At 40.2% G+C, this 22,842-nt stretch overlaps 1 pseudogene; it reads left to right on the forward strand.

Moving 5' to 3' along the window:
- Nucleotides 1–398: 398 nt before the first annotated feature.
- LOC127668880 (uncharacterized) lies at nt 399–19,325 on the forward strand (annotated as a pseudogene).
- Nucleotides 19,326–22,842: the final 3,517 nt, after the last annotated feature.

Genomic DNA, 22,842 nt, shown 5'->3' on the forward strand with positions numbered 1-22,842 from the left:
AACATATGTCCCACTGACCTATATTTCTTCACCCAACACATTAGATAAAATTTTCCCGTAATATTTTTTAACTTTTTTTTTTTACATTTATTACGATAGATAGTATCACATACTATAATAGAATAGGAGATTAACTAATTAAGAAAGAAAAAATCAGGATAAAGTGTCCCTGCCATTTTTGTTTACAGGAAGGAGTCAGAAAATGGAACAAATTAAGATGACTAGGGAAACATTCTAAAACCATGCCAACTTAGCTAAAGTTACATAATGTTAGGATTCAAACGATAATTTATATATTACCTAATTATTCTTTTTGTAAAGAAGAGACTCAAAAAGAGACTCGAAGTCGTCAAAAAGAGACTCAATAGAGTATAACAACATTTCCTTTTTAAGTCCAGATGTATTTCAAGAATAGACGAGCCAGCGAAATTCAGAAGAAGGGTCAACCACTGCTTGGGAAGACTGGAAGTGGACTTCACTATAGGCCTCCCTACCCCAAAGGTGGTAAAGTTCCTGTTTCTGCTACCAGTAGTGGTTCTGTGCACCAGAGACATTTGGATATCAGCTCTCCTCCTCAGTTTAGGCCATCGAGGAAATACCACCATCAGGAATCCAGCTTCTCCCTCATTGGTCAGTCCTTGGAACAAGTGTGTTTCAGCAAAAGCCACATTATTGAGGAGCATCAGAGGCAGACATGTAGAGAACTTCCCAGGAAAACAGGGCACCTATCTAGTGATAGGTCTGGACATTCCAATGTTCCTTGTTGACTTGATGTGTCAGCCAATCCAGATTCTCTCTATGAGAGACCCTCGAGTTTAAACTTTCCTCCTTGACTCAGACCTTCAAATATTACCCAAATGCCAGAATCCACCTTCTCCCTCTGTCATGTACCATCAGGTATGAACCCTATTCCTGAACCTAGCCCCTTTAGTAATTCCCTAGAACAGATGGCCATCTTCTTCAAAACTGATGAAGCCTGTGAGATCTACCTAAAGAATACAAGGTCTAGGAAGCAAAGGAAGCAGAGGAAAAGGAGTATGGTATAAATGAAGATACAAGGCCAGGATACCTGTGAATGACTCCTACTCAAAATTGCCATGTCTTTCTGCTAATCTCTGCCTTTGAGGATATCTTGTCCCAGGGACAGTTTATTCTTAGTTCTCACTTTCCACGAATCCAAAGCCCATGTGTCCAGACTCAGAACCCATATTTTCCACATGGGAAGGAACATCGCAACTTTTCTCCTCCTAGCTCAAGTATGGTCTCAGACACAGAATCAATCTCCATTGCTCAGACCTATGAAAGTCCCTCTCTCTCTCTCTGACTCTCTGTCTCTCTGTCTCTCTGTCTCTGTCTCTCTGTCTCTCTCTCTCTCTCTCTCTCTCTCTCTCTCTCTCTCTCTCTCTCTCTCTCTCTCTCTCTCTTTCTCTCTTGGTTTTATAAGAGAGGGTTTCTCTGTGCAGCCCTGGCTGTCCTGGAAATCACTCATTAGACAGGGTGGCCTCGAACTCAGAAATCCACCTGCCTCTGCTTCCCAAGTGCTGGGATTAAAGACGTGCAGCACTTCTGCCCTTAATGAAAGTCTCTGATGTGAAGCCCTGTTATATATCCAAGCTGCCCAAGGCCCAAAAGGAGGTAGCATTTTAGGTTAACCACCAGTTTCCTTTTTTATTTTTAATTGAATTTATTCTTATTGGTTGCTGAATGAGAGGCACTGGATTACAATTGGGCTAGCCAGTTCCCCAGGAGTATAACAATGATTATAGCATAGTTTGCAAGGTTCCTATTTACAAACATAACAGAGTATCATTAATAGTTTCAGGGATTGGTTCTTGGCCATAGAATGGTTTACAATTTGTGCTGACAATTGATTGGCCATTGCCTCAATTTCTCCTTCATCTTTGGCTAGGCAGTGTTTCCCATTAATGAATATATCCATCTTATGTTCTGAACACTACCTCCCCCTCAACTCCTCCTCACAGTCCCTCTTCTATACCCTTTCTCTCATAGGGTTCCCCCATGTGTCTACCTCGAAGCTAATGCATCAAGTCTCTGCAGGATTAGGTGCATCCTATCCTGCTGAGGCCAGCCAATAACTTCCTTTCTAGTTATTGGGGGACCCACATGAAGTCTGAGGTGTACATCTCCTACATATATTATGAGGGCCTAAGTTCAAACCCTGTGTGTGTGTGTGTGTGTGTGTGTGTGTGTGTGTGGTCTTTGGTTGGCCACGGAGTCTCTGAGAGCTCCCAAGAGGGCTCGTCCCCCTCTTTGACACTCTTCTCCAGCATCCACTGTGCTGATTTTATTGGTGTGTGCCAAATGAGTTTGTTACTCTGTTTCTTTTCATAATGGATGTGCAGTTTATTTTTCTTTAAATAAAAGTGCTTTCTTGAGTACAGTTTGATTTTTCTCCTTTATTTGAGACAGTTTTTTTTTTTTTTTTTTTTTTTTTTTTTTTTTTTTTTTTTTTTTTTTTTTGTAACAGCCATGGTAGTCCTCTGACTTACTCTATAGTCAAGGCTGGTCTGGAACTCACAGAGATCTACCTGCTTTGGTGTCCCAAGTATTGGGCTTAAGGAGTGCATCACCATATCTTACTTGAATTTTATTTAATGTGACCTCTTCCATTACATACTATTGCAAAATATCAAAACTCTAAGCATTCTGGGACTAGAGCTGGATTTAACTGAGGGTTACTTATTGTGGGGATACAGTGATGGCTCAGTGATTCAGAGCAATAGTTGCTTTATCAGGAAGCCTGGTTTATTTCACCGCCTCCTCTAGGTGGCTCAGAACCATCGATTGGGAGTGGTATTTCTTTGGAGTCTTAGTCTTCCTTCTGTGTGTAGATTTCCAGGCATGCTTACTTATTACTGACACATATGCATGTAAACACCTGCATTTACAACAAAAGAAAAGATTGCTTGTTGATCTTGACTCTTGGAATTTGGTTCCTAATTGGTCTGGAATCCCATATATGCCATAACTCCAGATGCAGGGGCTCTGAATCCCTTTTTGAGGCACACGGACCCCCACACATGAGACATGCACACTCACAGAAAACTGAATAAAATGCAAATGAACTTGTAGAAAATGAATTAAGTTGGGTGTGGTAGGGTTCACCTTTGTTGTTGTTGTTTTTTGAGACAGTTTTTCTCTGTGTAGCTCTGGCTGTCCTGGAACTCAGTCTTTAGACCAGACTGGCCTGGAACTGAGAAATCTGCCTGCCTCTGCCTTCCAAGTTTTAGGAATAAGGGAGTGCACCACCCCCATCAGGCTGGAAGGGCTCACTTTTAATGCCATGAATTATGATGGAAGGATTCTAATCTCCAGGGCAGCCTGTTCGTTGTTCCCAAAGCCTGTTTAGAAAAATTAATCCAGGAGTGGTGTTACATGCCTTTATCCTCAGTATTTGGAGGCAGAGTCAAACTCAAGTGAGTTTGAGACTATTCCAGAATAGCCAGTGATATGAAGGGTGATGATGTCACACAAAGTGAATATTCATTAGGTAGTATTAAATCAGATTGTAGGTAAAATAGTGTTAATTATTTTCTGAAAGGAATTTTTATAATTACTCTTGGCAGAACAGCTAGTACAATGACAGTTGTTTTGTTTTTCAATTACAAAGATTTATTCATCTTATTTTAATTTGGATTTTTTTTGTTTTTTTGAGACAGGGTTTCTCTGTGTAACACTGGCTATCCTGGCAATCAATCTCTAGACCAGGCTGGACTTGAATTAAGAAATCTCTCTGCCTCTGGCTCCCAAGTGCTGGGATTGAAGTCACGTGCCACCACCTCCTGGCATTATTTTTGATTTCTTAACATAGGGCCTTTGTATGTAGTTCTAACTCTCCTGGAAGTGCTTATGTAAACAAGACTGCCTTCCACAAATGGAGATCCTCATCCATTTGCCTTGCAGGTAGTGGGATTAAAAGGCTCTGTTATAATGCCCAGCCTTAATTTATTTTTACATGTTGTACTGGATGGTTTAGTGTGTGAACTTGACACATCCTTTCACAGAGAAAGGAGCCTCAGTTGGGGAAATGCCTACATGAGATTCAGCTGTGGGGTATTTTCTCACTTAGTGATCAAGGGAAGAGGGCTCCTTGTGGGTGGTACCATCGCTGGGCTGGTATTCTTGGGATCTACAAGAGAGCAGGCTGAGCAAGCTTGGGGAAGCAAGCCAATAAGTAACATGGCCCCACGGCCTCTGCATCAGCTCCTGTTTCTTGACCTACTTGAGTTCCATTCCTGACTTCCTTTGGTGAGCAACAGGAATGTGGAAGTTTAAGCAGAATAAATCCTTTCCTCCCTAACTTGCTTCTTGGTCATGATATCTGTGCAGGAATAGAAACACTGACTAAGACACATGTAATGCCTCAATCCATGCATGGACATACCTGGTACTTGGCAGGACAGAGGAGTGTAGGATCGCCCACGACAGTATTATAGGCAGTTGTGAGCCAATTTCTGTATGCCTGGGACTAAAGTCTGTTCCTCTACAAGAGTGGCTACTGATGCTTAATTACTCTCATGAGTATTAAGCATAATAGTATTAAATCATATGTGTGTGAATCCTTGACATTTCTTCTAGATGTGTAATTTCCATATAAATAAAATGTTACCTTGTCTTACTTTTTGCTGTGACAGTGCATTCAAGCCACGTGGAACACACTATCACCTGGAACTCCATGTCCAGGTGCTTCTTTCCTTCTTTTTGCCACCAAAGTTTACGTTGGGGAACCTTCTGTTTTATGGGGCTTACTTATGGTAACTGATCATCAGGCTTTGAAGCAAGACCTATACCATCTTAGCAGCCCTCTTTTCTTTTTCATTTTTTTTGAGAGAGGGTTTGTCTGTGTAGCCCTGGCTGTCCTGGAACTCACTCTGAAGACCAAGCTGGCCTCGAACTCAGAAATCCACCTGTCTCTGTCTCCCAAGTGCTGGGATTAAAGGCTTGAGCCATCACTACCTGGCCCCATGGCTTACTTAGAAATTATCAAACACTGAGTATAACAAATGTATCCTACTCTTTGTACCATGGTCAGTTCTAGTGCAGTTGGCTTTAAGGGAATCTACTGTGTTTGTGTGAGTGAGTGAGTGAGTGTGTGTGTGTGTGTGTGTGAGAGAGAGAGAGAGAGAGAGAGAGAGAGAGAGAGAGAGGGAGAGAGAGAGAGAGAGAGAGAGAGAGAGAGAGAGAGAGAGAGAGAGAGAGAGAGAGAGAGAGAGAGAGTTATTTATTCAAACATCTATGCTGGGCAGTGGTTGGGGATGCCTTTAATCCCTGCACTTGGGACACTGAGGTGGGCAGATTTCTCCGTTTGAGGCCAGCCTGGTTTACAGAGTGAGTTCCAGGACAGCCAGGGCTACACAGAGAAACCCTGTTTCAAAAATCCAGAACAACTACAACAAAAACAAAAAACAAAATAAAAAAGAAAACAAACAAAAAACAAATAAGGTGGAGCTATATCATAGGACAGCCAACAAGAGCGAGTGGTAATAGGATAAATATCATTAAGCAAATGACACATGCTCTCCACTAATTCTGTAAGGGGAATAGCAGATACAGAAAAAGTAGTGGTGTTAACAGTAGGACTCTGAAGAATTCCAGATACCGGAGAAGAAAATAAGAAAGCAGTATTACTCCTATTCCTTTTAGCACTATTTTTTTCTTTTTATCTTTATAGTTTCTTCTTTTGGGCTTATTTATGATCTTAGTAGGTCCTACAGAAAATGTCAAAGTCACAATTTTGGTAAAATGTCATCCATCCTGGCACACTCATTTAATCCCAGTCATTGGGAGGCAGAGGTAGGCAGATTTCTGAGTTGGAGGACAGCCTGGTCTGCAGAGTGAGTTCCAGGACAGCCATGGCTACACAGAAAAACCCTGTCACAAACAAACAAACAAACAAACAAACAAACAAACAAAAAGTAATCCATAATCATAATCTTCCTTATAAAGCCAAAGTTTTCAAGTCCTTCCTTTAATCCAGCCTTCTCTAACATTTTTTCCAGACACTGGAATAGGATTACAGAGAAAACTAACGGAGGATGCTACTCCTGTCCAGGATCCAGACAGCGCAGCTTTGGCACAACTAAAACCCCGAAGAAACAATGTCCATTGCCATTATAACTAGAACTAGATAGGCCTGGACCTGTTGAAATCCTAGCTACTGTAATTAAATCTCTTTGGGGCTTCCAATAAACATTCCTTGTGGTCTCACATTTCCAAACAGCACAGAAAAAAATATTCTGCACCTCCCCAACTATGACCATGGGATCTAGTCCTGCCATCTCAAGGACACATGTGAAAAGAACAAATGCTTAAATGGTCTCTAAGCACTGGATGTCTACATCCCACCTTTCAGATAAAACCTTCACATGACCAAGGATTTGGGGAGCAGGACTCTTTTCCATCATACTCAAGTGAACCTCCAAGGGGTAATAGCTTAGTTAAGTGCCTAAACTTGGAGCTGACAAAGATCCAAACAAGATCAAGCCTCCTGGTGTAAGGAGGGTGGCTTTGAGAATTGATAGAAAACACCTGCTATCCAGTAAGGGCGAAGACTACACTTCAGGTTAATTTAGATGGCTCATAGGGATTCTGAGATGCCTTCATCATTAGTATCATAATCATTAGAAGGCTCAGGATCTGTGGCCACTTGGCGAAACAATCTTTTCAGTAGTCATTGATCTCCAGTTCCTTTATTTGAAAAACCACAAACAGGATCTCATTCCTGTATTAAAATAGGGTTGGGACCATTCCAAAGTATTAGTTAAAGGATCTCAACATTTAACCATGGTATATGATCTGGAAGTGTCTGGATGCCAGCGGTGATCTACTGCAGACTGACCTTTAGCATCAGTTTACAAAAAATTAAAACAAATAATGCAAAAGCGAGATGTGCTTTTGGTGACCTTGGAGGTTAAAACTCCCCCTTTTTTGTTTTCTAACGCTAATTTTTCAGATACATTCAACAATTCCTAGTCTCATTGGATCATGAGGAATTTCAGTTTTATTTTCAATTCCAAATTCCTTGCAAAATTGTTCAAAGCTGTTTCCAGTATAAGCAGGCCCATTATCTGTCTTGCCAACTTTAGGCAGTCCCTTAGCAGTAAAAGCCTGTAAACAATGAACAATAACATTTCTAGAAGATTCTCCTCTTAAAGCAGTTGCAACTAGAAATCCTGAAAAGCTGTCAATAGTCATATGTGCTAAGAGAAAAACTCTTATATTTAAATGCCTCCAACAAGGAAATGGAAAGAGCTTACATTAGCAGCTTGACAGAACATTTGAAAGCTGTACAACCAAATGAAACAAATACATCCAAGAGGAATACACAGCAGGGAATAAACAAATTCAAGGCCAAAATATACCAAATAGAAACAAAAAGAGTTATACAAAGAATCAACAAAACCAGGAGTTGGTTCTTTGAGAAAATGAACAAGATAGATAAACACTTAGCAGACTAACCAGAAGGAATAGAGGAACCACACAAATTAATAAAATCGTTAGTGAAAAGGGAGATATAACAGCAGAAACAGCAGAAATTCCAAAAATCATCAGATCCTACAAAAAAAAGCTTATACTCAACAAAATTGGAAAATCTGGATGAAATGGACAATTTTGTAGACACATGCCAGGTGCCAATGTTAAAACATGATCAGATAAACCATCAAAATAATCCCATAACACCGGAGGAAATAGAGTCAGTTATTAACAGTCTTCCAAAAACACCACCATCACCAACACCACCACCACCAAAAACAACAACAACAACAAAAGCACAGGACCAGATGTGTTTGTGGGGAATTCTATCAGATCTTCAAAGAAGACCTACTACAGATACTTTTCAAACTATTCCACAAATCAGAAATCTGAGGTATACTTCACAATTCATTATATGAAGCCATAGTAATGCTTATACACAAACGAAACAAAGACCAAACCATGAAAGAGAACTCCAGACGAATTTCCCTTAAGAACATTGATGCAAAACTACTCAATAAAATTCTTGCTGACCGAATCCAAGAACACATCAAAACAGTAATTCACCAGGATCAAATAGGCTTCATCCCAGCGATGCAGGGGTGGTTCAATATATGGAAATCTTTCAATGTAATCCACTACATAAACCAACTCTCATGTGTGTGTGTGTGTTTGTGTGTGTGAGTGAGAGAGAGAGAGAGAGAGAGAGAGAGAGAGAGAGAGAGAGAGAAAGAGAGAAAGAGAGAGAGAGAGAGAAAGAGAGAGAGAGTGAGAGAGAGAGACACACACAGAGAGAGAGAAGAGAGAGTTATTTATTTAAACATATCTGCTGGGCAGTGGTTGGGGATGCCTTTAATCCCTGCACTTGGGACATTGAGGTGGGCAGATTTCTCCATTTGAGGCCGGCCTGGTGTACAGAGTGAGTTCTAGGACAGCCAGGGCTACACAGAGAAACCCTGTTTCAAAAACCCAAAACAACAACAACAAAAACAAAAAACAAAAAACAAAACCAAAAAGAAAACAAAAACAAAAAAACAAATCAGGAAAGCTATATCATAGGAAAGCCAACAAGAGCAAGTGGTAATAGGATAAATATCATTAAGCAAATGACACATGCTCTCCACTAATTCTTTTTTTTAATTTATTGATATATTTATTTACATTTCAAATGATTTCCCCTTTTCTGGACCCCCACTCCCCGGAAGTCCCATCAGTCCCCTTCCCTCCCCCTGTTTTCCCACCCAACTCTTCCCACTTCCCTGTTCTGATTTTGCTCTATACTGCTTCACTCAGTCTTTTTAGACTTTAAGACTCCTCCGTTCTTCTTGTACCTCATTTGATGTGTGGATTATGTTTTGGGTATTCCAGTTTTCTGGTTAATATCCACTTATTAGTGAGGGCATACCATGATTTACCTTTTGAGTCTGGGTTACCTCACTTAGTATGATGTTCTCTAGCTCCATCCATTTGCCTAAGAATTTCATGTATTCATTGTTTCTAATGGCTGAATAGTACTCCATTGTGTAGATATACCACATTTTTTGCATCCACTCTTCTGTTGAGGGATATCTGGGTTCTTTCCAGCATCTGGCAATTATAAATAGGGCTGCTATGAACATAGTAGAGCATGTATCATTATTACATGGTGGGGAATCCTCTGGGTATATAGAGGGGTTGTTTCAAAGTAACTGTAAATATTCATTCTTCATTGTTAGATCATATTCTCATGAAATAAAAGGAGAAACAGTTCCTGAAAATTATTTTATTAAGTTATATTATCCATTTACATTCCAGTCACTATGGCATATGTCACACTGACCTATAGTTCTTCACCCAACACATTAGATAAAGTTTTCTCCTAATATGTTTTAACGTTTTTTTACATTTATTACGATAGTATCACATATTATAACTGAATAAGAGATTAACTAATTAAGAAAGAAAACAATCAGGATAAAGTGTCCTTGCTGTTTTTGTTTACAGGGAGGAGTCAGAAAATGGAGCAAATTAAGATGACTAGGGAAACTTTCTAAAACCATGCCAACTTAGCTAAAGTTATGTAATATTAAGATTCAAACACTAATTTAGATATTACCTAATTATTCTATAAGTAAATAAGAAACTCAAAAAGTTATTGAGTATAACAACTTATACGTGAAATATACAGCACTTTGTTTTCTCAGAAAGCAATAGGGCAGCTCTTAGGCATTTTCTTTGTGCAGTGACTAGAAAATCTTGATATGACTAGGAAGCTTAGCTTTACCATTAAGATGCTGAGAGCTAGCATATAACAGTTTAATAGAGAGGTAATATTTCATGTTTCAGAAGGGAGCAATAATTCTATTTTGGCTTTTATACTAAATGCTATGTATATTTAGGGTGACAATTGAAGCATATTACGTGAAGGTCATTAAGATTTAATGACCATCATTACAGTCTCTTGCAATGCACACACAACTGTATAATGCATTGTGGAATGAAAACAGAGTTGATTAGTTGGATTTTACATACTCACGCAGGGAAAACTTAAAAAATAACTTTCAAATGCAATCATTCTAAATGTACTATGCTGATGTACTAAAATCAAAGTATTCCACAGAACTGAAGCACATGACTAACACCGTGCTTTGTTCTAGGAGAAAGCTGACCAGTTCTCAGGGGCAGCTAAGCCTACACCATTTATCCTATTGACCATGGCTTATATAAAAACATCAGGTTCCCAGTAAAGAACCAAGTCTAGGAATGTCAGTAAATCTTTTGAGCGTTTTACATCTTTAAAACCATGCTAAGTCTACACTCCTATCTTAAAATCTCAAGCTGATATCAGATAGAGTGAAGTTTCTGGCTATGATAGAAAATAGAAAGGTCTCCAAGCATCATATTCTCTCCAGCTCCAGGAAAGCATCATGTGAGAAATAGAGAAGTAGCCAAAGAGGAAAGCTGGAAACATTCAGCTGTGATGTGATGCACTGTACAAGGTATTTAAAGTTCAGGAGTGTAGTGAACCATCAGGCTTTTCATAATGCTGGGAGCCATCTGTTTAATAATATGTTCAAAGATAAAAGCAGCAATGATTGTGATGGTAACCATAGCCCCATCTTTTGACAATATATCTGTAACTGAGCATCCTTCAACTCAGGGACCTTCGGTCTCTTGATCTTACAGATGTGGTGGTCAGTGAGAAGGCCAAACAAGGAAAGAGAACTTCAGACCAATCTCCCTCATGAACATTGATGCAAAAATACTGAACAAAATCCTGGCCAACCGAATCCAAGCATGCGTCAGAACTGTAATTCACCACAATCAGGTAGGCTTCATCCAGGGGATGCATGGATGGTTCAATATACAGAAATCTGTCAATATAATTCACTACATAAACAAATTAAAGGAAAAAATACCCACATGGTCAATTCATTAGATGCTGAAAAGCTTTTGACAAAATTCAGCATCCCTTCATGATAAAAGTCTTCGAGAGATTGGGAATCCAAGGCCCATACCTAAACACAGTGAAAGAAATATTCTGCAAACTGGTAGGCAACATCAAACTAAATGGAGAGAAACTTGAGTCAATCCCCCTAAAATCAGGGACCAAACAAGGCTGCTCACTCTCTCTCTCTCTATTCAATATAGTACTTGAAATCCTAGACAGAGCAATCAGGCAGCAAAAAGAGGTCAAAGGAATACATATTGGAAAGGAAGAAGTCAAACTATCACTATGTGCAGATGAAAGCTTAAATGACCCCAAGCTTTCCAACAAAGAATTCCTAAAGCTGATAAAAAAAAAAACTTCAGCAAAGTTGTTGGATATAAAATTAACTCAAGCAAATCATTAGGCTTCTTCTACTGAAAGGATAAACAAGAAGAGAAAGAATTTATGGAAATGACATCTTTCAAAATAGTTCAAAGTAATATTTCATACCTAGGTGTGACCCTGCGAAGAAAGTGAAGGGTCTATATGACAAGAACTTTAAGCCTCTAAAAAAAGAAATCGAAGAAATACTAAGAAGATGGAAAGATCTGCAATGCTCACAGATTCGCAGGATCAATATAGTAAAAATGGCCATCTTGCTGAAAGCATTTGACAGATTCAGTGCAATCCCCATCAATGCAATCAGAATTCCAAATCAATTTTTCATAGTTCTAGAAAGAGGAATTCTTAAATTCATCTGGAATAACAACAACAACAACAACAACAAAAACAGGATAGCAATAACTATTCCCCACAACAAAAGATATTGCAGGGGAATCACCATCCCTGACCACAAACTCTACTACAGAGGATAGTTATAAAAACTGTTTAGTATTAGTATGCAGACAGGCAGGAAGAGCAATGGAATAGGATTGAGGACCGAGCAAATAACCCACACATGTACATTCACTTGATATTTGACAAAGGAGCTAAAATCATCCAATGGAAAAAAGCCAGCATTTTAAACAAATGGGCTAGATCCACTGGAGGTTTGCATGCAGAAAAATGCAAATTGACCCATTCTTATCTCCTTGTACTACGTTCAAGTCCAAGTGGGTCAAAGATCAATACATAAAATCAGACACACTGAAGCTTATAGAGCAGAAAGTGGGGACAAAACTTGAACACACGGGCACAGGGGAACAGTTTCTGAACAGAAAACCAATAGCTTATACTCTAAGAACAAGAATCGACAAATGGGAGCTCATAAAACGGCAAAGCTTCTGTAAGGCAAAGAATAAAGTCAATAGGACAAAACTTCAACCAACACATTGGGAAAAGATCTTTATTAACCCTAACATATACAAAAATGCAAGAAGTTAGTCTCCAGATAATCAAACAACCCTATTTAGGTTACAGAACTTAACGGGGAATACTCAACTGAGGAAACTCCAATGGCTCTAAAGCACCTAAAGAAATATTCAGTATCCTTAGTTATCAGGGAAATGCATATCAAAACAACACTGAGATTCCACCTTACACCAGTCAGAAAGGCTAAGATGACCAACTCAGGGGACAGCAGTAGCTGGAGAGGATGCAGGGAAAGAGGAACACTTCTCCATTGTTGGTGGAATTGCAAGCTGGTAAAACCACTCTGGAAATCAGTTTGGCGATTCCTTAGAAAATTAGACATAGTACTACTTGTGGACCCAGCTATACCACTCAGAATGTGCTCTTTATGTAATAAGGACACATGCTCCACTATGTTCATAGCTGTCTTATTTATAATAGCCAGAAGCTGGAAAGAACCCAGATGTCCCTCAACAGAGAAATGGATACAGGAATTGTGGTATATATACACAATGGATTAGTATTCAGCTATCAAAAACAATGAATTCATGAAATTCTTAGGCAAATGGATGGAACTAGAAAGTGTCATCTTGAATGAGGTAACCCAGTCACAAAAGAACGTACATGGTATTCATTCACAAATAAGCAGATGCTAGTCCAAAAGCTCAAAATAAACAATTTATAATTCACCCAGCACAGGAAGCTCAAGAAGAAGGAGGACTTAAGTGAGGGTGCTATGATTCCTCTGAGAATGGGAACAAAATCGTCACAGGAGCAACACGGCAGGCAGGCAATATGTGGAGCAGAGTCTGAAGTAAAGGCCACCCAGCAAGTGCCCAGGAGGGGATTCATCCTATAGACAGTCACCAAACACTGACACTATGAAGAGAAGTTTGTACCAAAAGAAGCATGCCATGGCTCTCTCCATAGGGCCCCACCTAAGCCTTACAAATACAGAGGCAGAAACTAGCACCCAACTATTGGAATAATCTTGGTGTCCCCATCAGAGGATCTGGAGGGTTGCCCGGAGGAGCTGAAAGAGTATATAGCCCCATGGGAAGAACAATGACTTCGGACACCCAGGCACCCCAAGACTCCCAGGGACTGACCATCCACGAAGGCGTGTACATAGTTCCAGCCAAAAATGTGGCAGAGCAATGCCTTGTTGGGCATCAGTGGGAGGAGTGGTCTTTGGTCAGGTAAAGACCCAATAGAGGGTCAACAAAGGAAAATGTACAGGGGAGGGAGTTGGGGGGGTAGGTGGGAGTGTGTTGGGTAAAGGGGCATATACAAGGAGGCAGGAGCTGGGAGGAGGGGTGGGGAATTATTGGGGAGGGGGACTTTTGGGAGGGGGGAAATTGGGAAAGGTTTTACCATTGGCAATGTAAGTGAAGAAGATACTCAATAAAAAAAGATTAAAAAAAAAAAAAAGAAAAAGCAAGATAGTAATCTTCTTTTAATAAATCCAAAAGAAGATAACCACTCAAACATAAAAATTACATCAAAAATAACAGGGAGCAACAATCACTATACTTTAATATCTCTTAACCTCAATGGACTCAATTTACCAATAAAAAGACATAGACTAAAAGTCTGGCTATGCAAACAGGACACAGCACTTTGCTGCATACATGAAACGCATATCGTTATCAAAAACAAACACTACCTCAGAGAAAAAGGCTGGAAAACAAATTTCCAAGCAAATGTTTCCAGGACAAAAGGCGTGGCAGCAATTCTAATATCAGATAAAATTGACTTTCATCCAAAAGTTATTTAAAAAGACACAGGACACTTCATATAGATCAAAGGAATAATCTACCAAGAAGAACTCTCATTCTGAGCACCTATGCTCTAATTGCAAGGGCACCCACATTCATAAAAGAAACTTTAGTAAAGCTCAAAACACACAGTTATAAAGATCAGAAATTTCAGGCCCATACCTAAACAGTAAAAGCAAACCAGTAGCCAACATCAAACTAAATGGTGAGAAAATTGAAGCAATCGCACTAATATCAAGTACTAGACAAGCCTGCCCTCTCTCTCCATATTTATTCAGTATATTACTTGAAGTTCTAAGTAAAGCAATTAGAAAACACAATTCGGTAAGAGGGATACAAATTGGACAGGAAGAAATCAAACTACCACTATTTGCAGATGATATGATAGTATAATTAAGTGACCCCCAAAACTCCACCAGAGATCTCCTACAGCTGATAAACAACTTCAGCAAAGTGGCTGGATATAAAATTAACTCAAACAAATCTTATGCTCCAAGGATAAACAGGCTGAGAAAGAAATTAGTGAAATGACACCTTTCACAGTAGTCACAAATAATATTTCATACCTTGTTGTGACTCTAATCAAACATGTGAAAGATCTGTATGACAAGAACTTCATGTTTCGAAAGAAAGAAATCAAAGAAGACCTCAGAAGATGGAAAGATCTCCCATGCTCCTGGATAGGCAAGATTGATATAGTAAAAATGGACACAATGCAAGAGCAATCTACAGATTCAATGCAATGCCCATCAAAATTCCAAATGAATTATTCATAAAGTTTGAAAGAGCAATTCTCAAATTCATCTGGAATAGCATAAAACCCAGAATAGCAAAACTATTATCGACAATAAAAGAACTGGGGGAAGCACTATCCCTGACCTCAATCAGTACTACAGTGCAACAATGCTAAAAATCATCTTGTATTGGTACAGTGACAAGCAGGTAGAATGTGTGGAGAGAAGGTTTATGGGACATATGGGGAGGAGGAATCTGGGAAAGGGGAAATCTTTTGGAATGTAAACAAAGAATATAGAAAATAAAAATTATATATATAAAAAAGAAAAAGGCACTCATAGAAAACAGGAGATACAATGCTTAAAGCCAGGCATGATGGCATGTCCTTGCAATCCTAGCACTCAGGAGACTGCAATAGAATATCTGAGGGTTCAAGGCCAGCCTGGGCTTTCAATGTAAGACACCGTTTCAAAAAAAAAAGCGATTTATTTGTTTCCTCTTTAAGTGCTTCTACCTGTTGACCTGTATTTTCCTGTATTTCTTTCAGTGAGTCATTTATATCCTCCTTAAAGCACTTTATTATCAATATGAAATAGGATTTTAGGTCAGCTTCCTGATTTTGAAGGTATTTCAGGGTTTGTTGTGGTGGAAGAACTGGGTTCTGATAATGCCCACATATACTGGCTTCTATTGCTTATGGTCTTGTACCTGACCACATTTCCAAAGGTATGGCTGCAGACTGAATGTGGCCGCAGGGTGGGAATGTCTGCTGGACCTGAGGGGATGAGAGAGGAGCCTATCGGAAGGCCAAGGTGAAGATTAACTTGAGGCCAAGTCCTTGGATTAGAGTTTCAATACCAGGGTCAGTCTTTGGTAGATGTAAGAGCCTCATGATTTGTCTAATTTGACCACGAGTGCTCTAGTGTAGATTAGAGTGGGAAGAGGTCACTTGATGTTTTCTCTTCTATGGCTCTTCAATTTTTGGTTGGAGTCAGAGAGTCAAGAAGAATGGAAGAGGATCTGTGATTTTTTTGTTGTTGTTTTTCTGAGAGAAGGTTTCTCGGTGTGGCCCTGGCTGTCATGGACCTCACAGTGTAGTACAGGCTGGTCTTGAACTCAGAAAACCTCCTCCCTCTGTCTGCCAAGTGCTGGGATTAAAGGTGTGTACCACCACTGTCCGACTGTGACTCTTTAAAATGTTAAATTATTTATTTGCACCCCCTTACCCCACATGCACAATCCCCACAGCCATCTCCCACCCCCAGCCCCTTCTTTTCAGAGTGGGTGAGAAGTCTCACCCAATCAGGCACTTCAAGTCTCTGTAAGGCTAAGCATTTGTTCTTCCACTGACACAATACAAGGCAGTGCAGCTAGAAGTAGATATCCCATATACATGCAACAGTTTTTGAGATAGCTCCTGCTCCAGTTGCTCCAGAACCTGTGAAGATCAGCCTGAACATCTGCTACATAAGTTCAAGGAAGGCTAGGTCCAATTTATGCATGCTCTTTGGATGGTGGTTCAGTTCCTGAGAATCCCATGGGTCCTGTGAAGCTTTCTTCACATCTACTGAGGATTAAATTTACCGCAAAATTGAAAGCAAATTTAACTAAATAGGTTCTTGTAAGGCTTTATCTAGGTGAGAATTTATGTATGATTGTGTGAGATCAACCTCAATATTTTCTGAAAAGAAAAAAAAGAAAAAATTACAAAGTAGACTGAAAGAAATACTGTGTCTCTGAGAGTCTTTTAGTTAAGTTGGCTAAGGGTTTGCCAACCTGGTTGAGCTCTTGGTTTTGTTGATTTTTTTTTTAAATTTTTCCTCTTTCTTCCTTTTCTTTTTTTAGAAAAGATTTATTTATTTTATGTATGTGAGTACACTGTAGCTGTCTTCGGACACCAGAAGAGGGAATCAGATTCCTTTACAGATGGTCATGAGCCACCATGTGGTTCCTTGGATTGAACTCAGGACCTTTGGAAGAGCTCTTAAACACTCAGTCATCTCTCCAGCCCTTCCTCTTTCTAATTGCTTGATTTCAGCCCACATCCAGGTCCTCCATCATGGAGTTCTTCACCCCTCCTCACCTTTGACTCTGAAAAAGTGCTCCCCACCTTATGCTCCCCTCACCCACTCACCCACCTACTCCCACTTCAATCCCTCCAGGGTTCTAGGACTTTTAAACTTTGGGGGAGGACATTCAATTGCTAGCCTCCCTAGGCTGACAGACTCATATTATCACATGAGCTATTTGCAAGCTTATTGCAATGTTGAGAATACTTAAGAAGCATGGGAGGCACTGGCAGGTGGTCAGAAAGAGTGTGGCCCCTGAATAATCCCTGCTCTATAATAAGTCCACAGCTTGTGATGGGTAGGCATGATGGGTGGTCTCTGGAACTTTTCTGATATTTTTACCTTTTTCCATGTTCTCCTCTAAGAACATACTCCAATAAGATCAGAACCCATCTAAGTCCTAAGGTCTGTCCTTGCATTTAAGATTCCAAATGTCTTCAAATGCACCCACACAAACCAGTTCCCAAATGCCTCAAGAGCTTGCAAGGAATCTGCCTTTCCAAGTGAGTCCCCTAGAGACTCCAACTTGTCCAATGCAATCAAGTCATTCAGTCCCTGAAAGCGACCTCTGTCGACAAGATTCCCAAGGTCCATCAAGAAGATCAATTATCCAAATGCAACCAGGTCCTGTAATGGGCCCAGGTTTTCCAATTCTCTATGAGTTGACAGTCACCCTGATACCTACACCACAGAACAATTTAATGAAGAAAGTTTCAGATCAATTTTCCTTATGAACATTGATGCAAAAATACACCGCAATATACTAAGTCCCCCAATCAAAGAACACATCAAAGAAATCATACACTATGATCAAGTAGTCTTCATCCACCAGATACAGGGAGCTGCTTCTAAATATCAAAATCCACCAAGGCAAACCACCACATCAACAAACTGAAAGAAAAACAAATCACATGATTGTTCTAGTAGATACTGAAATAGATTTTGACAGGAAAAATCCAATATTAGTTCCTTTAATAGTCTTCTAGAGATCAATGACAAAAGATGCATAGCTGAAGTATGGGGTTTTTAATTTTTTTGTTTGTTGTTTTGAGACAGTATTTTTCTCAGTGCCACTGGCTGTCCTGGAATTCACTCTGTAGGCCAGATTGGCCTCGAACTCAGAAATCCACCTGTCTCTGCCTCTAAGTGCCCTTGAAAGAGACCTCCATCAGCAAGAGTCCCAAGGTCCATCAAGAAGATCAAGTATCCAAATGCAACGAGGTCCTGTAATGGGTCCAGGTTTACCAATTCTGAGAAGCCTCTTAGTGCATCCACATCATCAGATACCTTCAAGATCCTCAGTGAGATCTAATTTCCAGGTTCCTGTGGGACCTATGGTACTGTCACCTAATTATGGTTACCGACAAAAGAGACTCTGGGCTCCAAGGAACCATCAGAAAATACTCACTGTATACACCAGGGAGCAAAAGAACCTGCTGTAAACATATTTGGCTAAGTGCACATACCCAAAACGGGAGGAGCAGGGGGGGGGGGACTGGCATTGTTGATTGGTTTGACAGCACATGAGATCCAGGCATGCCTCTCTTCGCTGTCTCTGACAGCCAAAATATCCAACCCCCCCTCCCCCTATCAGACTCCTGAGCTCTGTGCTCTTTAATGTTAGGGACAGTTGTGGAAGTTGAATATACATGCATCAAGAGCTGGACCTCACATTCTGCTTCAACCCAGGTAGGAATATGGATGAATATTATTATCCTGTAGGGTCTCAGAGACCTAGACCTCAGAGCTCATAGTACAATACAGGACACACTAACTGAATCTTCTCTAGGCTTTTGGTGTCAGGTCATATTCATTCTATCTTACTACAATCCCTTAGGGATCTAGACCTTCAGACTTCTCTGTTGTGGACTCATGCAGTATTGCTGCAGAAATTCCTTTCAATCCAGAAGCTTCACCTAGTGACAAGTTGGGGGCACACAGGTATTCCTTTGATGTCTCCTTTGTTTTTCAGATCTGGTTCAAGAACACCCGGGCTAAGTCCAAGTGGAAGAATCTCAAGAATATCCCAGCAGCACCTCCAGAAAGAAATGGAAGCTCTGAAGCTGTTTCTGAGCCAACCCATCTTCCTGGTTCCTTACCTGTAATTGCTTCTGCCAATGGAGACTCCATGGGTTCAGGCACATTTGGTGAGGATTCCATTTCCAACCTCAACTGCAGCCAGGGATGGTCAAGCTCAACTTCAGCCATCGTGATCAAGCCTGTGATGGTGCCAGGTGTAGTCAGCAAGAATACCTGCTTGATGACCATGCCCCTGTTAGGGCTGGTGACTCTAGTCAATCAGTAGCAGTTGAAGTCCAGACTGGCATAGCAGGATCTGGAGCTTCAGTAGCCATGGTAGCATCCACTCAAGGTACAGAGGATGCTCAAGATTCAGGTCCATCTGCTGAGGGGCTCTGGCAGTGGATTCTTGAAGACTTTGAGGAGTTGGAGGATCGGTACAATTGTAGATACCACCACACCATTCCATAAAACACCTCTCTCCCCTTGATTCATTCAGGCCTTTATAGAAAGGAAGAGGTGTGTTAGTATATTTGAGAGGTGTGTTAGTATATTTGGGGAAATTAAGCAGTCCTATCTGTAGTAGTTTCATGTCACTAGTTTATATAATGGGATTGTTTAAAAAAAAAAAAACAAAGGAAACTATTCTCTCCATATTGTTGAATTATATGTTCTTTAAATGAAAGAAAAAAACGTGTTGAAAAATAAAAATAATGTTTTTTCCAGTCTTTCTCCCTAAATATTTTTACATGTGAATGCCTGCAGTGCATGTATGCAACTGTCTTGTAGTTGGAGACTCAAAGTGTATAGTATCTCTTGGAGTGAAACTATAGAGTGGAGGTCTTACATGTGTGTTTGGAAATGGGCTCACATCTTCATCAAGATCCACTGCTGCTCCTAAGCAATGAGGTCTCATGGTCATTGTTAACTGTACAGCAATTTCAAGGACAGTTTAAGGTACACCAGGCCCTACCTGAAACAAAAGTATTGATAAGAAACTTTTCACTAGAAAATGCATTGGTCAAGTCTAGCTTAGTATGACGCTTTCTTGTCTTTGGCTTATACCAAGAGCAGTTGCTGGACCAGTGTCTTTGCAGAGGCCAAAGAAGGTTGATAAAGCCTGGGCAGTGGTGGCATAGGCCTTTATTTGCAGCACTAGGGAGGCAGAAGGAGTTCTGCTTCTGAGTTTGAGTCAAGCTTGGTCTATAGAGGATATTGGAGCACAGCCAGAGCTACTCAGAGAAACTCTTCCTAAAAATATTAAGTATAGAGAGACACAGAGACTCACACAACACACACACACACACACACAATGAGAGATAGAGAGAGACAGAGACACAGAGAGAAAGACACAGAGAAAGACAGAGACACAAAAAGAGAAACAGATCTAGAGACAGAGAAGGAGATAGAGACCAGCAGAGACAGAAAGACAGATTTAGACACAGACAGACAGACAGAGCAAGAGACAGAGGTATGGTTTCAATACATGGAAGCAGGATAATACGTTCTCTGAGGAAACAAGGTTTATAAAAAGAAACCAATTAAATATGCATTTAGAGCAAAATGCCACCATGAAATACTAAATGGTACAGTAAAAGCTCACTCAAGGGATGTTGGCCTCTAATCACAACATTTGTTGGGCAGTAGAATGAGAAATTTAGTCAACCTCAGTCATCCAGTGAGTTTGGGATCAGCCAGGAAAAAAAAGTCAGAAACTGGGGTTATGGTACAGACCAAGAACTTGTCATCATCTTTGAATGACTGAGGTTTTTTTTTTTTTTTCTTTTTTGTTTTTTTGAGACAGGGTTTCTTTGTGTAGCCTTGGCTGTCTTGGAACTCACTCTGTAGACCAGACTGGCCTCCAACTCAGAAATCTGCCTTCCTCTGCCTCCCAAGTGCTGGGATTAAAGGTGTGTGCCACCACCGCCTGTCCAGCGTTTTTTTCCCCTTAAAACTATTTAGCTTAGGGATAAACTAGGAGCAGAAACCCAGGCACCGAACTGCTGAAGCCTTGAGCTCTCCATGCCTTTTGGGAATCTAGGTAGATACCACAACACATACAGAGTATTTGAGGGGTCATTTAGAAATTGTGAAAGGCCCAGGAAGAAGAATGGTTGAATAAGGGAGCTAACAAGGTAGTTGAAGACTGAACAGGCTGCCGTCCTGTAAGAATGGGTGCATAGTAAGAGGAAAGTAGTTGTCAAGAACCCTGGAAGCCGAGTGAGTATATATCCATTTCCTGAGAAAATGACTGACTGGTGAAGCCACAATTTCTTCTGGGCTGGAGTCTCATGAAGGAAAAGCCAATTTTCCCTTACTTTCCAATTCATTTACATCACAAATGATTTCCCACTTCCCAGTTACCCCTCCAACAACCCCCCATCCCACATCTGCCATGCCACCTCTTTTGTCTGTATGAGGGGCTCACAACCATCTTTAATGGGATCTGTTGCCCTCTTCTGGACTGTCTGAAGACAGCTACAGTGTACTTATGTATCATAATAAATCTTAAAAAAATGAATTTAGTGAGTTCTTTTTTTCCTTCCTCCTCTTTTCCTTTCCTCGAGAGTTCTAATACTAACAAATAATGTGTACATTTAAAGATCCTGGGGGTGGGGTGAGAAGCAAACATGCCCAAAGGAGTAAACAGCAGAAAATAATCAAACTCAGGGCATAATTGTCAATTGGAAACAAAGAGATCAATACAAGGAATCATCAAATCCAAGAGCTGGCTTGGGAGAAAATCAGCAATATAGACAACCCCTGAGCCAACTACTAAAAGGCAGAGACAGGATCCACATGAACACAATCAGAAATTAAATGGGAGAGATAGCAATGGATACTGGGGAAATTCAAAGAATCATTAGGTCTCACTACAAGTCTGCACTCCAAATAAGTGAAAAATCTAAATGAAATGGATGATTTACTAGATACATTCCATTTGCCAAGTTAAGACAATGTAAACTATCCAAGGAAACAAAAGTAGTCATTTACAGTCTTTTAACTGAATAAAATCTAAGGGCCAAGGTAGTTTTAGCACAGAATTCTGTCAGATTTTCAAAGAAGAGATAATATCAAACCTCTTCAAAGTATTGCACAAAACACAAAAGGAACATTACCAAAGTGACTCTATGAGGTAACAGTCACCCTGATACCTAAACCACAGAACAATTTAAGAAAGAAATTTCAGATCAATTTCCCTTGATGCAAAAATACTCAGCAAAATACAAAGTCAACCAATAAAAGAACACATCAAAGAACTTACACACAATGTACAAGTAATCTTCATCCACCAGATGCAGGGAGCTGCTTCTAAATATCAAAATCCACCAATGCAATCCACCAGATCAACAAACTGAAAGAAAAAAATCACATGACTGTCCAACTAGATGCTGAAAAACCCAGGTTCTTCTGTTTAACCAGGTCTCCCAAAGGGATCTCATTTCCAGGAAATATAAAGATCTCTAGTTCTCTAAAACTTCCATTCATCATCCAGTCCTACAAATGATGTGAGGATGCTCTGTCCTTTCCAGTAACAAATTCTGCAATTTTCCAGTGAATTTCCTGCAGACCTCCAGAATTCTCCAGGTGCCTCGGGTCTACCAAGTCAACAATGTCTCATGACTTTTCAAATCCCTTTAGGGTCACAAGATCCAATGATCCAGGAACACAGAAGAAGAAACGAAATGTGCTTTCCAAAGAACAAAGGCTAGTCCTGGGAAAACTTTTTGATAACAGCAAGTACGTGAGCCAGGAACAGTGCAAGACACTGGCTCAAAGGCTTGGCATGAAAGAGAAACAGATCAAGGTATGCTCCATTTTGTGTTTCCCACCCTTATATTCAGCCCCTCCCCCATGAGACACTTGTACACTTTTGACAATGGCATTTTGGTGCCCATATACTGCTTTGGGTTTCTTGCCCCAGTTCTAGGTTGGAGAATATTGTGGTAAAGGTATATCCAAGGCTGGATTTGCATCTCCCTTAGGC

Source organism: Apodemus sylvaticus, chromosome 1 (assembly GCF_947179515.1).
Source record: "Apodemus sylvaticus chromosome 1, mApoSyl1.1, whole genome shotgun sequence".
NCBI classification, from domain to species: domain Eukaryota; kingdom Metazoa; phylum Chordata; class Mammalia; order Rodentia; family Muridae; genus Apodemus; species Apodemus sylvaticus.